At 37.8% G+C, this 18213-nt stretch overlaps 1 protein-coding gene and 1 long non-coding RNA gene across 2 annotated transcripts in view; one reads left to right on the top strand and one right to left on the bottom strand.

Moving 5' to 3' along the window:
• LOC109194482 (B-cell receptor CD22) overlaps positions 1–18213 on the bottom strand; it is a 477380-nt gene that overhangs the window by 242679 nt on the left and 216488 nt on the right. The gene's annotated exons all lie outside the window — the stretch shown is intronic.
• LOC112846271 (uncharacterized) overlaps positions 4870–18213 on the top strand; it is a 20864-nt gene continuing 7520 nt past the window's right edge. The window contains exons 1-2 of the long non-coding RNA XR_003219170.1: positions 4870–4902; positions 13007–13009. This is a non-coding gene — a long non-coding RNA (uncharacterized LOC112846271). The remainder of the gene's footprint in view (positions 4903–13006; positions 13010–18213) is intronic.

Genomic DNA, 18213 nt, shown 5'->3' with positions numbered 1-18213 from the left:
TGGCAGTCACAACAGTGAGACAGGAAGCCGTCCTCAGAGAACTTCCTCACTCTCCACTCAGTGAAGTTTCCCTCACAGGTCAGTGAGACAGAGTCAGAGGTGAAGTGTTGCACTCTGTCAGGACTCACTGTGAGAGACGCTGCTGAATGAACATCTGAAAAAGTGAATATTGTAAACCTTCTACTAAACTTCTGCATGTCTCCAAATCTTTATTTCTTGTCACACGTTAACACTCAGTCTGTGTGTTCATCTATTTATCCTCTTTTCTACCAGTATTTTCTTTTCCTCTCTGACTCAGTCTTTTTCTTCTTTTTTAGTTTGTTGTTCATTTCTTGGGCCCCATTTCTCACCACCCTGTGACAGCTGAGATACGTCTGTGGGTTCTCAGTCGTTCACAGGTCATCGTAGTCATGAACACTTGAAAAGAAGGTAACTGTTTCCTTCTTTCCAAGCATTCAAGACAGCTGGGATAGACTCAGTGTTCCCCACAACCCTGAATTATAGTTAAGGAAGTCAACAGATGAGTGGATGTTTGTTTCTTTGGGCCTGTCTGTGTCCTCTTCTTTTCAAAATAATCTCCTCATTTTACTCTCTCATGTGTAATCTGCCCCCCCATGTTTCCATGGTGGAGAAGAGGTTATAATTAGGAAATACCTCATTAGAAAACATAAAAGTACCAGTCATCTGCCAATATGGGCTTCAAATCTCATTTTATCCTTGTCACTGGTAAATGACAAGAGAGGAAAGACAAAATCTCTCACCTGCAGACCAGACAAACTTTGGTTGACTGTGATCAGTGTGATACTCTGGGTCTCCTCTTCCAGCTCTGCACACATATCCTGCTGTGTGTGTCTGTCCATGAATGATGTAGGAGTCCTGTGCAGTCCCACTGCCATCAGGTAGCAGCTCATAACTGGAGGATTTCTCTGATAGATCAGGAACAGCTTTATACCAGTAGAAGCTCCATCCTGCAGACGGATGTTCAACCTCACAGTTCAGAGTTACTGAGGCTCCAGGACTCAGCCATGATGGAGACACAGTGAGGACAGGACGGGGTTTATCTGTTCAACACAGATTTTCTCTCAATGTTTCGTCTCTTAACTCTGAATTCAATGTCACTAAAATGTTGACTCACAAATATTTATGATGAACTTTAAGAGTGAGACTATCTAAACATGTCAAATATCTCAACATGTACTAATAAAAACACATTTTTACAAACTGTTTCTATTTCCAGGTTAAATGAACTATGACTCTACTTACTGTCAGAAACTGTCAGTGTGACTGAATCACTCCACTCTGTTGTTTTATGCTGTGAACTTTTCATTCTGCCCTTACAGCGATAGTTTCCACTGTTGGATGATGAAGCAGATCTAATCCTGTATTCATTTTGATTTGGAGCTTTTATCATGCTGTTTGTTTCCCACTTATAAATCAAGTCAAGAATTTCCCATATGACCATCATAATGTCAAACAGGTTAAACAAATGTCTTTCTTCTTGGTCTTCAATGAAATTTAGAAACATGAATTCACCTTGTATTGTGTTTTAAACCCAAATTTTTTAAAAAAGAAGTTAATCTAAACTGACTGACTATACTCTGTGTAGCAAACTCTCATCTTCCTCCTCAGCAGAAACCTTACTGTGAGACTCTGATTTGTCTATTTCTCTGGAAAAGAGCAAAGGATTTCCTGTTTCTACACCTGCAATTCCATCATGGGTTTACCAGAGTGTCACTCACAGCCAGACTCACACAAGGCTCTTATATCAGTGTAAGCTGCACTGTGAATCTTTAATATTTAATTCATTGTTTTAGAGATATATTTGTTGAAATGATAGTAAATATTATATTGTTATATAAGTATGGAATAATTTACTGATCAGACTCTAGAAGAAGCATATCTTCTACTGCAGAGACATGAACACTTTCTAATTCTAAGGTTTTTCTTTAACGGTGAGAAGAATAGTGGAAATCAACATTTCTGGATTTGTGTACTTGTAAAACTTGTTTTGACTGTGGGAGGATGCCAGCGTTCCCAGAAGGGAAGATGTAAACATCACACAATGGATTCTTCCCAGTAGACCCACCTATGGTATCAATTTCAAACTCCCATCCATGTCGCTTCATTCTTTAGTTATCACATTTACAAACTTGTGTGTCTCCTTGGCGTTAGAGAGTAAGACCTGAACTAACTACATCATAATACAGTTTCTGCAAGTTTCTGTAATCCACGTGTGCAGCAACATCAGAAAAGGAAAAAAACCAAAACATTTACGTTTATTAAAAAAATGAAAAAAGTATCTGTTTAAGAGCTTTGCCAACTGAAAGCAAAAACTATTTATTGAGCATCACTAAGACAGCTACAAAGTTGTATCAAAAAGAAGCATTTTTTTTAAAACTATTATAGATGAAAGATCTCCAACTTACATGATACAGTCAGTGTGATGATATCACTCCACTCTGAGAAGAAATAGTCCCTTCTGCCCCGGCAGCTGTATCCTCCACTGTCAGACTCAGTAGCTCTGATGATTCTGTATTCATTGGATGTTGGAGGTGTGTTTAACTTGGCTGCTCTCCATTCATACGTCCACTGAGCTCCTTCACCTCCCTGAATCTCACATCTGACAGTGACTGTCTCACCGCTGTATATCTGAGTCCAGGATGGCTGCAGGGTCACAGTGGGCTTACTGGGAACTGTTCACAGAAAAATATCCAGTTAGAGACAAATAGAAACATAAAAATTCTGCAGTTTAAAACATGAGAATAATGTGAGCGAAAAAAATCAACCTCCAACAGGCTACAGGGTTAAACCACACCTCGGGCCAGTCTGACCACTGATAACTGTTTTGATCCGGGCACATATCCCACTTAGTAAAATTGCTACAATCAGCACAAAGACAGTGAAAACCAGGCCAGAGGCAGCCTCTCAGCAGTTGCAGGAGTGCTTCATCAGGACACACTGAGATGATGCCATGTAAACAACTTAAAATGATAGATTTTAGGTGAACGAGCAAATCAGGCTTAATAACCTCTGAGATGCTGCCACTTGGAAACTTTATCAGAAAGCATAGCATTGGTTACCATAGTTATATTGATTATACACAGCTGTTTGCGTATGTATAGCTAAATGACAGTGATGTACTGAACTCTATCTCTGTGTTTTACTCGCATTAACAAATGGATGACTCGAAACTTTAAAACTTAAAGACACAATGGATTGGGGGCCTGAATCAACTTTTTAGTTAACTCTCTTTCTGGAACTGAAAACCCAGAGTTTCCACCATCACAGCGTTAACAAAGGCAAAGTTTTTAGCTGAAGTTATTGTCACATGATGATCTCTCAGTTTGGCAGAAATAAAAAAAAAATTAAACACGTGTTTCTTTAACTGTGACGTCACTGCTGTCCTCTGTGGAGTAAACTGGATCTCCTCTCCCTCCTCTGCAGTGGTACAGACCTCCTTGTGAGACACTAATAACTCTGTTTGCTTCATTTCCTCTCATGAGCTGAGCTTTAGAAGAGACTGAATCACGTCTGAACCAGTCAAACTTCCAGCCAGCAGAGCCCTCCACAGAGCAGCTCAGTGTCACACTGCCCCCTGCTGGTATGATTGAACTGTGTGCTGTCAGTGTGGCTCTGGGTTTACTTGCTGTGGAGTTTACAGCAAAAAGTTCATCAGATTGTCACTTGCTTCAGGAAGAACTTTGTTATAGAAATGATCAAACTTCACACATTCACTCAGTCATTTAGCTTCTAGCACCAAACAGAAAATATTTACCTGCATGTGACACATTAGACTGTCTTCATACAAAACTACACTACAGATTCCCTCTGATTTATTCTTCATCTATTCAAAGACAAATGTTGGACATACAAATTACTTTTAGATGTTTTGTGTCCTCTCTGCATTTTCCTTTAATACTCTAAAGTGACACTACACTGAATGGTGTCTGTTATTCCTGTGGGAATTCAAGGGAGTTGCATCATATTTACACCGAGCCTATTCACCCACATCAGTGTTCATTAATGTCAATCTTTATCTTTGTGATTTGGCTACAACATTAAAATAAGATAAATGAAATGAGGCCATGTTGGAGGATTTGGTTTAGCTTATATGAGGTGAAAAAGCTGAATAAAGGTGAATAAAGGTGAATAAAAATGCAGCATATGATGCTCATGAGCTGCAAATTCTGCTGGGTTTCCCAGAATGCAACACTGGTCTACTTTTATAAAGAGATGTTTAATTCATGCAGGGAAACACAAAGCCTTAATGCAAGAAACATGATGAAAATCTAAACATGAGTGATAAAAGCTTTTCTTTAGTAAAAACATTTGTCAGCAGAGTTTTTAAAAACGAATCTGCATCCACAGTAAAATTAAACGGCTTCTTTCTTTGGCTCCACCAAATTTCATAAACTGTGTCTTGGTATTTGTTTCCTCACTGAAAGACAGACTGAAGAACTGCTGGTATCACTGCTGTGTTTGTCCTCTCTGCTCTCACTGTGGCTCTGTGACACAGGTGATCTGTCTTACTTGAAAACTACACTACAGATGCACCTGATTTATTATTTATTCATTAAAACTGTCATCTCCTTTCATTCCCCTTTAAATGAGTTATTTCAGAGTCACAGTGCACTCAGCTGTTTGTCTGTTTGCACAGTGAGTTTCTTGGAGGGTCTGAATTGTTTCTTGATGTTGAGTTTAAACAGATGTAGAAATGAAAACAGAAAACTTCAGTTTGAATTGTAGAGCAGCTTACATGAAACTGTCAGTGTGAAGGCATCACTCCATCCTGTTAAGAGATAGTCACTGCTACCCCGACATCTGTAGTCTCCACTGTGGGACACTGAAACTCTGCTGATCCTGTATTCACTGGATGTTGGAGGGCTGTTTGTGTTGGGTGCTGTCCATTCATATTTCCACACCTTTCCTTCACCTCCCTGAATCTCACATCTGAGAGTGATTGTCTCACCAGTGAATATCTGAGACCAGCTGTGCTGCAGTTTCACATCAATCCTGTTGGAAACTTTCCACAGTAAAATTTCTCAGTTAGGACACAAAGGGAATGAACATTTTGATCATCCCTGTAGCTGAATCTCCTCCTGCTGGCTGATTGAAAATGGAAAAGAAAAATATTTTCTATAAAAAGTTCGATTAACAAGAGTCAGAAGTTTGCAGCTTGAAATCCTAACAGAACAAAAACAGATGCAGAAATCTGAAATGAATGTTTTATGTTCACCTTTCTGTTCAGATCAATAACTTTAAAACAACTGAACTCATTTCAAGCATTTATCCACTGATTCAAATACATAAAAGAGGATGAAGTGGTTTCCAGTAACAAGGAAAGGTGAGCAAACACTGCATTAATGAAAACATTCACTATTATTTCCATATTTATTTTCAGAAAGGAGCTCAAGGTGATGATCATTTATATGAAAAAGTCATTTATGGCCCCACCTGTCAGGTCATTTATGGGGGATAATAAAACGAACATAATTTTATACCAAATCACAATCATGCAGTGGTGAAGGCTGGGAGCCTGATACCCAGAACGGAGATGTCGGAGTGGGAAACTGGATGTTTTCACCTGACTGACTCTAAATCTACTGACAGGAAAGGCCAAGCCCTGACCTGGTGCCCCTCCCCTGAAACATAGCTGTGTTTATCACCTTATGATGACATTGTTCAGGTGGAGGGATGCGGTAAATAAATATGAATTATTTTCAGAAAGAAAGTTAAAGTAAAACTTTCATTACCTTGGCTAAGATTGGTGATTTATACATGTGAATTTCACACATTATTTGCACCATTATTGTATCAATGAAATGTTTAAAGAATTCATTGCTTCACAGGTTGTGACCATGTCTTAGCTTATCAGGAGCTTTGCCATGTCTGAGTGTCTGTGTGCAGTCAGTGAAACCTGTGACCAGTTTTCTACCAGGACTGAGTCACTAACACCAGTACAGAGGTCTGATCACCCAGTAACTGCAAAATATACAGAAAACACACGTGCTGCTCACATCTGTAGTACATACCTGAAAATAGCAAACCACACACCTGTCAGTCATTATTATTACTATTATTATTACTATTATTATTATTATTATTATTATTATTATTATTATTATTATTATTATTATTATTATTATTATCATTATTATTATTATTATTATTATTATTATTCGGCCGTCACAGATAAAAATGTCTGCATTCAGGATATGAAAGTCTTTACACACCTGGCTGTATTTAGAGCGCTTTACTAATCCCTGCTTGGGCCCGTTAATAATTACGTGATCATCATGGGCCCCGGGGCCTCTTTGTGGTCCTTCTGTGAGTTTTGTCCTTTTCTGCTGATACAGTTTGCTGGACCCCTCCTGCTCTGTCGGCTCAGGTTGACTGACAGTGTGGGTCATAACATCTGACACTTAACTCTTCATGGTCGTCTTCAGGTGTGGTCATGCTACCCTAATCCCTCTTTTTGCAAAGTGAGCAACAAATCTGAAAAACTTTAAGAAAACTGGTACTAACCCACAACCTTAGATTGCCGGTACCCCCATAAATAGTGCTTGTGCCTCGTCATGAGGAATAAATATTGTAATAGCTAATATCGTGTTTGCTTGTTGGCTCTATAATTAAAAGCAGATCCCCAGAAACCTCCTGATTGTTGGGCCAGCTGCTCCTCCAGGGGATGGGAGGTGTTTGGACGCTGCATTAATGCATCACCCGTTTCTTTGGTCCTGCCTCAGCTTGTAATGTGTGTCTGGCTGATCAGTGTTGGCTGATTAACCACAGTAATGTTTGTTTTTAACATATTTTCTCAGATATTTTTCTTTCTTATAGAATCTCATATATATTTATTGTATCCCTCTGCCTGAACAATGTCATTATTAGCTGATTAATCCAGCTGTTTCTCATTGGTCAGCTACAGCTCATGCCATCAGTTTATCACAGGATTTTTTTTTTATTATTTACATTAAAACGTGTTTACGAATCACTGAACCATACATTAAATTTCTAACTGATTAGCTATTAGATGTTATTGTTATTATTATTATTATTGTTATTATTATTATTATTATTATTATTATTATGAGAAATTCGACAGCTGTTGAAATTTTGACAAAACTACAACAGTTTTATTTGCCCTTATTAAATGCTTGACAGGTCCATAAATTACTTTCAAATTAAATGTTTAAACTCACCAGTTTCCTGAATGGTGACTGGATCACTTTGTGCTATGAGTGAAGTTTTGTCTGTTCTCCATCCTCTGCATTGGTATTTTCCTCCTTTAGAGATCTTGATCACTTTATCTGATCCATCAGCTTCTGTGGACTTCACTGCAGGTGAGGTTTCTCTGACCCACTCATATTTTAAGTCAGCAGAGTTCTTCACATCACAGGTCAGTGTCACACTGCCCCCTGCTGGTATGGTTGTGCTGTCTGCTGTTACAGTGACCTTCACTCCATGTCCTGTAATTAAGAAATACAAAAACAAAAACAAAACAAAAAAACATTTGATGTAAATTAAAGTGAAAAAATATCACAACACAACTAAAAGTTAGTGGAGTTACATATTAGAGAGCTTCTAATTTCAAGTTTTACCATAAAAACATCAATTGTGAGAATATTTGATGAATCTAAAGAGGATATAAGTCTGGAGTGTGTCGTGATCCTGGTTCTGACTTTGTGTTTCTGAGTTTTTTGAGGTTGAATTCTTTGTTTGTTCATGTTTGCAGTTTTTTTTTAAAGATCTCTATTTATTTTTGAGCATTTTTAGAGCCTTTAGTTCTTCTTATAATTTAGTCTCAGAGTTTCATTTGTTCCATCAGTGTTTCCTGTCTCATCCTCCTGTGTCAGTTCCCATTTGTTAACTTTATTACTGTGTCTGTTTCCCTCTTTAGTTATTAATCTACACTTCCTGTTTTATTGTGGTAATTTTAATGTAACATTTTATTTAGGTGGTCATTTGTTTCTTGTGTCTTATGTTGAGTTTTACTTCCCTCTCGCTGGTGTTTTAACATATTCAGGACTATTCATGGTGCCATAGATTCGCCTCATCCTAAGAGCATCATTCTGACTTGTGGTAGTTTAAGTTGTTCTGTTCCTCCAAACATCCTCCTTTAATTTTATTTCACCACAGATCTTCTCCATCGTTATGAATCTGTTGTATTCAGAGTAACTTTGTTTGAAATTCTTCCTCCACACCTTTAGCTGAAATATTATCACACAGTTCTACAGTGAAAATGTTTTTGATGGCATATCAAAGAAAAACACTAACACTCGTCTGAAGACAGGTTTATAATCTCACTCAATATTTAAAACAAACAAACAGATTACAGATGAAGCTGAAACACAAATCACAAATAAAGCAGAACACTAGATGCTACAGTGTGTGTGTGTGTAGGTGTGTGTGTGTGTCTGTGTGTGTGTGTGTGTGTGTGTGTGTGTGTGTGTAATTCCTCATCTTTCATCACATTACAGGATGAAGAAGTTTGATGTTTTCTTTTCTGCACAGTTCAGATCAATAACTTTAATCAGCTGTATTAGGTTCAATGATTTATCCACTAATTAAATACAAAACATAGAACAAAATTTTCTGAGACAATTTAAAGGTCACAAACGCTGCATTAAGAGATTTCACATATTTAAAAATAATTATTCGTTGTAGAGAAAAGATGAGGTCACATCATTCACTTTTTACATTACCAGTTTTTTAGAGAGAGTTTTCTCAAACTTTGAAGAACCCAAACTGTTTTAATCCAGATTAAAATGTTAAACTCACCAGTTTCCTGAATGATGACTGAGTCACTTTCTACTGTGATTGAATTTGTCCCTTTTATACATCCTCTGCAGTAGTAGATGCCGCCTTCAGAGGTCACAAGTTCTCTGTTTGATTCACCTGCTACTGTGGTGCTCTGATTAGAGTTTAAACGGGCATACCTTAACCAGTAATATTCAAAGTCAGCAGAGTACTCCACATCACAGGTCAGTGTCACACTGCCCCCTGCTGGTATGGTTAATCTGTCTGCTGTCACAGTGGCCTTCACTCCAAGTTCTGTCATTTAGAAAAAGATCAAAAGTATAAAATTGTTGCTCTGAATGTTTGATGCAAATTTTAAATAATGTGAGTCATCTTTTGGAGTTGGAGTTGCAGCCACACAATTCAACACACTGAACATCTACACAGACTTTTGGAGTGACGTGTTAGACAGCTTCCAATCAAAACACCAAATGAGGGATGAAGGTAACAAACTCTATGCTGAGCTCAGAGCAGCATTTGGTTACCATGTTTGATATTAGATTTTCCTTTAATTTGTCATCAGTGTTTTATAACTCCAAGAGGTAATCAAAAAAAAAATCCCACTATATAATCCAGCATACATGCCAACAACATAACTCAGTGAGATAATCTGCACTACACACACTGTTGATATTTTCAGATCAGATAAACATGAAAAGAAAAATCCACATGTATGAAGCCACAGCTCTTCAGCAAATATACAGTTTGTATCGTGGGTGTGTGTTTGAGTGCTCACTCACTTAACATGGTTATATTAACATTTTAACCAATAATCTCGGTGAAATGTTTGGTTTATGATACAAAATATAACACAGAGGACGTCATTTAGAGCAACACAGGAGAAGCTAAATACTAGTTAAGAACAACACGTATGATATAAATGGAAGAAAAAACATTTCTCACCTTCAGTGTTTCCATGGATGACTGTACTGAGCACTAAAGTAATGAATGAAACATCATCAGACATTAAACAACTGACAAAATCACAATAAATATATAAAATGAGGTTTTTTTAAAGGTAAATCTTCAGATTGCACAGTTATTACTCATCACCTAATTTATGTGTTTCAATCAGCTGTCAAACAGGCTGGAAACATGAAGAAATCTTTAAAAAACATTAAAACTCAAACAATGTATAAAAAGTGTGAACAGTAAATGTAATGTATGCAACAGTTTAAACAGTCACTAGTCTGCTGTGTTGAAGCTGTCAGGTAAACAGGTTAAAGCAGTGATACACTGTAATTGTCACCAGTGAGAAACATTTTCCTTCATCGCTGCCATTCAAACAGTAAAGGTGTGTATTGTACTCACAGAATAACCCCAGCAAACAGAGCAAAGAGTGCCCCATCCTCACGTCCAGCCCTGCACGCTGATCTGCATCTAATCTCAAAGTGTTCGACTTTGCATTAATAATAAATGCAGAACAAAGAGAAGCTGCACTTAATGTAGATAAGACCAGAGTTTATATTCAGCTCCTCCTTCTATCACCTCTCTGTGCTTCCTTCCTTTTACACCAACCTCAAACAGCTCCTGTAGCTTTGACCACGGCAGTTGTGTGACGTGTTCACATTTCCTGTCCACTGCAAACATTTAAGCTTCTTCCTGTTTTGTGTTCCTACCTTTCTCTGTGATATACAAAGGTGCTCTGTTGCTTAGTGAGACACATTGCAGGTCATAGTTTTGTCTTTGTTGTCGTGTCCTGTGGATCTTGATCCTGCTGGAGTTTTCTTCTTCTGCAGACTGAGAGTCATCTTCTCAGCCAGCATTTTGATATATTCATGGTGTCATAGATTCGCCTCATCTTAAGAGCACCGTGCTTGTGGTTGTAAAAGTTGTTCTGTACCTCCAGATATAATTGTTACAAAAAAGAGCTTTAAGTGTGGAAAACACACACACACACACACAGCTGGTACAGGCAGCTCAGGGTGACACACTTGTTCTCCATCCTCATTTACCTGCACATAAAAGGACCGACTCGTCATCCTTTTTCATTTCTTTTTCACATTAATAACTATAAACAGTAAATTAGCAATCAAAGCACAATTTACACACCAAGGTGTTGTTTATAGTGAAATGAAGGGCTTCAGTGAAGAAATTGGTCAGTAAATATTTTCTCATGTTTTAAGAAGCGTTGAGAACAACAAACCAGAACGCTGATCTTTTAAAACTCTGAGCTCTGTATTCTGCCTGTTTAACGTCTCACAGTCTCCTCATCATCTGCCTGTGCTGTCAGCTATCAGGGCTAAAGCATGTGATCTGAAGGCAGCTCATATCTAGCTTTAATTGTTCTTCCTCAGTTTAGTTCTGCAGGCAGATGGAAAAAATGAAGTCACTGTTTTTTCTAAGTGCAGAGATGGTAGAGAAAAGCCTGCAGCTATGTCATCACTAACAGTTATACCACACACAAATATTAACACAGTATTTCCCACAGTGTGTGGAACATAAAACCTTTCTTAAACACTGAGCAAAAATATGAAGAAATGTAATTTTGTTTTCAGTTATTAGCTTTGAATAAATTAACTTTGGTGCAAATAATGGTTTCATTTACAGATTTTTTGTCAGTGAAGAACGATGATGTTGAATTTACTAAATAATCTCTTTCTTTAGCGAGAGACTCTTTTATATAGATAAATGAATATTTACAGCATGTTCATGCAGAGACTCTTTTCTGCTTTTCAGCATGAGAACAACTTTTCACAGCTTCTCTTGATGCCCACATACTCTGTCATCACCACAGTGATGCTACTTTTGTCTGTTTTCACACAGTGTTGAGATACTTAATGTAGCATTGATAATTATCACTGTTAATCCAGTACAGGCTCATCATATAAACATGTGTCATGCAGACAGGTCAAATTTCCACTGTGCTCCAATGTGTGTGTGTGTGTGTGTGTGTGTGTATTTTTAAATGTGCTTGCATGCACATGTCTATATTTATAGATACTTATAGATATCTATCCCTTATATAGCAATAGTAGCAGCAGAATAGTTGAAATGTATTACTTGCATATTTCCACAACCCTCTATCCATAACACATACTGTGCATGTGTGTACATAGAACCTCAGCTACCGTTGTATATAGTGTATCATCTTAGTTATTTTGTATTTCCTGACTTTATATTTTTTATAATCTTTATATTCTTATATTCTATCCTTTGTATTCTTCTGCTGTCTGTACCTGAGCTTTGGTAACGCACAAATTTCTCTGCCGTGGGATCAATAAAGTCTTATCTTAACTCTCTACTGTGAGCTGATAACATGAAACACGACATCTGCTACACTGAAGACTTCAGGCTGAAACCACAGGCTGCATTTCCTCTGTTCATGGTGGCTCAACCAGAAACCATGAGGCCTGTCAGTGGATAAAAATAAGCCTGTGGGAGAATAGATGGTGACCACCAACAGTCTTTCACACACATGTAGGCCAGTCAGAAGAGTAAAGACGTTATCGTTTGCAGTTTAATTTTGTAATACTCTCTGATATTGCCTCTTGAATAAAACATAATGAATGCATTTCTTTGCCGATCTGAATTTATTAGATTTTCCTTTCAGTGCTTTTCAGTCTCGGTCGTTGTGTCCTTGGGCAAGACACTTCACCTACCGCCTACTGGTGTTGGCCAGAAGGGCCAATGGCGCAATATGGCAGCCTCGCTTCTGTCAGTCTGCCCCAGGGCAGCTGTGGCTACAACTGTAGCTTGCCTCCACCAGTGTGTGAATGTGTGGATGACTGGGTGTGTAAAGCGCTTTGGGGTCCCTAGGCGGGACTAGTAAAAGCGCTATACAAATACAGGCCATTTACCATTAAAAGTTTGACATCACAAATAAATGACATTTTCCATTTGCAAAGAATTTCAAGAGTTTTATTCAAAATGCAAACAGGTCAAAAACAGCCTGCCCTGCTGATCAACGACATTAAATGTTATCAGATCTTTCACTGAGGTTATTACGTTTGACTGTGCACAGTGTATTCAGACACATGATGGCAGTGCTGAGAAGTAAAACAGAAATGGGGCTGTAACAGCAGCACAATAATCACACTCAGGGTCAACAAACAAAACCTTTCAACTGTGATTCAGTCATTCAGCTAATTTCAAACACTTTAATGAACTGAATTATTGCTGATCAAATAACACAAATACACTAATGTAGTGATCAAAAACACACAGACACTAAGGCCTTGATCCTATAGGATAATATTTTAACTGGCAGGATGTTTGTATGAGTGTAGTCATACAAACTTTCAGTTAGTTATAAGTCCAGGATAATCGAGACAGCAGGTCTGTATCAGCAAATCTTTGTACAGTTTTATTATTAAAAGCATTTGCAATAAAATCACAGTGGAAGGCCACCAATGACCCCTCAGTACCTTTAATGGTGCAACATGCCAGCAATGTCACCTGATAACTCACCAGCAGGAAGCTCACAGGTTCTTTTTTTAACTATAGTGTTTCCCAAAGGGAATAATTGGCACCACTGCAAACAAATTAGAACAAAATACTAGACACAGCAAATCAGTGCATCATAAACACTTACGCAAGGCCGATTCCTATGATCTGTTAGTCCCCACTCAGGGATTGCATATTACTTGGCTAATATTGCACCTGGCCCAGATGACATGAAGACAAACCGAATAAAGAAAGAATCAGTTTTAAAATAAAATACGACCCTTACTCTAAAACAAACTAGAGAGTGAGACAACAAAACAGTGATACAATCACATGTGCAGCCTAGCATACCTGACAGTGTGAAACACTACAGCCAAATACCTTCAGCTAACTGCTTGCTTGCTGTGCAACATCATTAATGTCCTCTTAATCATTACTGAAAAACAACAACAACAACAACAACAACAACAACAACAGAATGCAATAAACATCAAATACATTTCAAAGCTAATTAAATATATAACTTAAAAAACATTCAGTGTAGACCTTGAATCTCTGCTGAAGGACAGCATGATCACTTAAATGCAACCAGATCTTCTCAGCATAATATGTTCACACTCCAAATATTTGTAAATCCAAATCTTCCAAAACCACAACCAGAGTCCACATTCTCACATCAGAACAAAGGAGAGAAGAAGAAGAGCACCTGCCTCTACTTCCTTTTTGATCCCTCCCTTTGATCCCCTGGGTCCTAAAGCCATTACACCAATAACAGCAATAATTACAATAATCAATAATACTAATAACACTTCAAACATGTTAGTAAACTAAATTATTGCTGATCAAATGACATAAAAATACACTAATAACAGTAAGCTGTGAAGAGCTGTAAAAAGTTCACTTCTTCTTTTTCATTAGTGGCTGAGAACCAGTATAAAGTTGTATTACTGCCACCTACACAGCTGGAATGGTAACAGCAGACTCCAAATACTGTTTGTCTTTCAGCCTCAGAGTCGCTGCAGAATTTCTGTTTCCTTTAAAAACTCTAAAGTCCTCTCACTCCACCATTATTGACCCCCTGCAAAAAAAAAACAAAAAAACGTTTAACTGTCCATTTTTCTAATGTTTTTTTCTTCTTTCAGTTCATTTAATACCCACATGTGCTGGTTTGGAGATGAATCTAATGTCCTTTTTCTCCAGCAGGTGAGGATTCAGCAAGAGTGCTTCATAGAGTAAATCTGTTTGAAGTGTAACTATATAAACTAGGAGCACTTAAACTGCATCTGAATAAATCAAAACAAACTGTTCTTCAGGCTTTTTTGTGCAGAATGAGAATTATGTAAATGGCGTCATGACAAGCATGTATATCCTGACCTTTGACCTCTACCCTGAGGGTGTAGTTGGGCTGTGGGACTTTGATGCCATGTTAGGGTCCATTTATATCAGGGAAAAGTCACTGTGAGTCAGTAAAAGTGGCTTTTTTCTAAAGTAATGCTGTTCATCCCTAGATCAGATTTTCAGATACTTTTACGATCAATGCCAAGAAACACTGAAGCTGTTCTGGAGGCACATGATGCACACACACCTCACTGACACACTTTTCCTTTAATTTGTCATCTGTTTATGATGGCACTTTCAGAATAAAGGTGTTGTGTCAGCAGCCTAAGATTTTATGTCTGACACAATGATGAAATGATGAAATCAACCATGTGAGACAATGTTTTTTTATACATTACATTTATTAACACTCATCACTTGTATATTTGTGAAGGTCCTTTGGAGTATTGGGAGTCAGATTTAAGTAAAAATCTGTAAGTAATCTGGAACTCCACATATGTGTTCCTGTATATTGTTAAAACATATCACTCCCATTGAACCCATTGGGACCCATTGAACTGCACATCCTATTGACCAATATCACTCCTCCCAGTGGATGTAAAAATTCTCGCAAACATTTTAGCTCGGCGACTAGAATCGATCATGCCTTCAATTATTTCAGAGGATCAGACGGGATTTATAAGGGGAAGACGCTCACATTCCAACATAAGAAGACTTCTCGGTGTCATCCTCTCTTCAACATCTTCTAACATTCAGAAGCCAAAATATCTCTTGATGCCGAGAAGGCCTTCGATAGGGTAGAGTGGGCCTATCTCCTCTTTTCCCTAAGACAGTTTGGTTTTGATAATAATTTTGTCTCATGGGTCAAACTCCTCTGCTCCTCTCCGTGTGCCTCTGTCTGCACAAATAATCAAAGCTTCACTCCATTCTCACTCTTTCAGGGAACAAGACAGAGGTGCCCATTATCCCCGTTACTATTTGCATCAGCGATTGAACCACTCTCAGCAGCTTTAAAGATGGTGGAAGGATTTGGAGGGATTGATAGCTGGGGTATAAAACATTAGGTGTCCCTTTATGCAGATGATTTGCTTCTCTATGTTAATGATCCTTTATCAAATATCCCTCGCATTTGGCAGTATTAGACTCCTTTGGACGCCTATCTGGATACAAGCTTAACATTTCCAAAAGTGAATACGTCCTTATTAACCAAATGGCTGCAGACATACCTACATCAACTATACCCTTTAAAATAGCCAACTCAGGGTTCAAATGTCTCGGCATTGCAATTACATCATCTCTGCGAACAATGCGAGAACAGAATCTTACTAACAACAAAGGTTAAGTCTGATCTACAAAGATGGAACTACTTACCGCTGTCCCGAGCTGGTAGGATTCAAATTATAAAAATGAACGTATTACCAAGATATCTAAATGTTTTTCAGTGTTTGCCCATTTATCTTCCTAAATCATTTTTTACAGCTGTAAATGACGCTATTTCATTTTTCAGTTGGACCAGCAAACGTCCAAGGGCTAGTTGCTTGCTTCTCTATAGGGATAGAGCAGAATTAGTGCTGTCCAATCTAAATAGTTATTATTGGGCATCCAACATGCATAAAATATTATCGTGGTGCACGTCCTCTCAAACCAATTGGTGCCAGAGCGAAGTGGCCTCCTGCTCCTCGTTGTTACGTGCTTTAGCATGCGATGCCTTACAGTCACCCTCATTAAGCTTATCTTCTAACCCAGTTGTTGCTGGAACTTTTTTCGATCAATTTGTTTCTCGCTTTAATCTGATTCTCTTCGCTATTTCCAGCTGCAACATTTTGCAAAAAAAACACTCAGCTTCATTCCCACATATCCCAACTCCCACCAGAATAGACTTGGTTCTTAAAGCTAATACCCTGTTAAAGGTCCACATCGCTTACCTTTACAAACTAGTTTCTCCACCCAGTGAATCTTTTTCCATAGTGCTGAGATGAAATGGGAATCAGAACTCCACATGAGCTTCTCTGAGTCGTTCTCCTAAAAGTGGAGAAGATAAAATTTTCCCTCAGAGGCTCGTCTGATAGAGTCTTTGTTCACTGGAAACCATTGCTTAAATACTTAGAAAAACTACCAGCTAGAGAAATCTCTTTGTAGTCTATTATACGACTGTGCACAAACTCTTCTGTTTCTACCGGCTGTTGCTGTCCCATCTCAAAAGATTACTTCATTTAAGATACTCTAGTATTTACTCGGAATGAGGAGCAAGTAGCCATTAATATTAATATTAATTTACAGGGATTAGCACTAGCACCTTGCTGATTTTTAATTTTTTTTTTTTTTTAAGTGTGTGGGTTAACACATCTTTCTGTAGTATATTTACTTTCCAATTACCAGGAGAGGGGGAGGGTTGGGGGGAGATCATCCTTTCTGTATGTACCTTTGTATTTTATAACTGTCTGGTATTTGATAAATAAAAGTTACAAAAAAACCCCCAAAACATATCACATCATTGTTGCATTCATAATTGATTAAATACATCATAAAACATGCTGTTACTTTTGCATTTACCGCTTAATTAAATCAACAGGGAACACAGGACTGCATTCAGACCATATAACATCAGAACATGATTAAAAATGAGATTTTATTGGAAACTAAAATAACTGAAAGTCAACAAATTAGTTACAAATGGTGACAGGACAAAATAAAAAGTCACCAGTGTGCTTGTTGCTCTCCTACTTTATAAGACAAGTGCATGATTGATAGTGAAGAGGGAAACCCATCTACAGCACATGCAGTTGAGTTATTAGAGCACATGATCAGCAGTGTTTATGGTGATTTTGCAGAGGAAAATGCCAAGCTAGCTCGACCCAGCTGGTTAAGTATACACCTGACTGAGCAGGACCCTGACCTGTGCCCTCCTCCTGACAGGATCCCACCTTACTGTGACTAAAGAATGAGACTCTGCAGGGTCAAAGAGATGTTTTGTTTCTGTATTGTTCTCTGTTGAACTTGTCTGGATTTTTAGCTCTGATATTTGTGTCATATTAATAAATTCTTGTGTGAACAGTTAATGCTCAAAAGTGAGTGTTATGGAAAATTATAATACTGCTACTTCTCTGAGTCGTGCTGATTTACCACATGTACAAGTTCTCTTTTCCTTTGACTGCATCCTGTGACAGCAGCACACAGAGAGCTTCTCTCTGTAAATGTTCTACTTCACAGTCCTCTGTGTCAGATACATGCAGACTGCTGTCATCTCTGTACTGTTAGTGACCACTGTGCAAATCATACTGACATCTGTTTATTTCAGGTTTCCATGACAACACTGATGCAAACTGTTTACGTGTTTGTGTTGTTAGTTTGTGAATAATCTCATACAGAAAAAAAAAATCAAACATAAACATTAAAAGTTAAACTTTAAAAAGATTTTACTTTTTCCCTTCTAACAATAGATGAATAAAAAGATCAGAGACAAAATAGATACATAAAACACATGTATTCATATATTCAAATGCATTCACTGCCTATCATATATTTCTTATTTATAAAATGTAGGAGATCTTTAGACAAACACAGTTAAAGTATTTGTTGGTCCCATATCAGTATTTACTTGTGAAACACTGCAAACACTGACTTTAAGTTGTGCTGTCAGATACTAAAGATCACATATTTCACACTTTGTTCTCACTGCTGTTGGAACATGTT

The sequence above is a fragment of the Oreochromis niloticus genome, linkage group LG3 (genome assembly GCF_001858045.2).
Source record: "Oreochromis niloticus isolate F11D_XX linkage group LG3, O_niloticus_UMD_NMBU, whole genome shotgun sequence".
NCBI classification, from domain to species: Eukaryota; Metazoa; Chordata; class Actinopteri; order Cichliformes; family Cichlidae; genus Oreochromis; species Oreochromis niloticus.
Note: the sequence above shows the minus strand (reverse complement) of the source record. Positions and strands in the feature narration are given on the sequence as shown.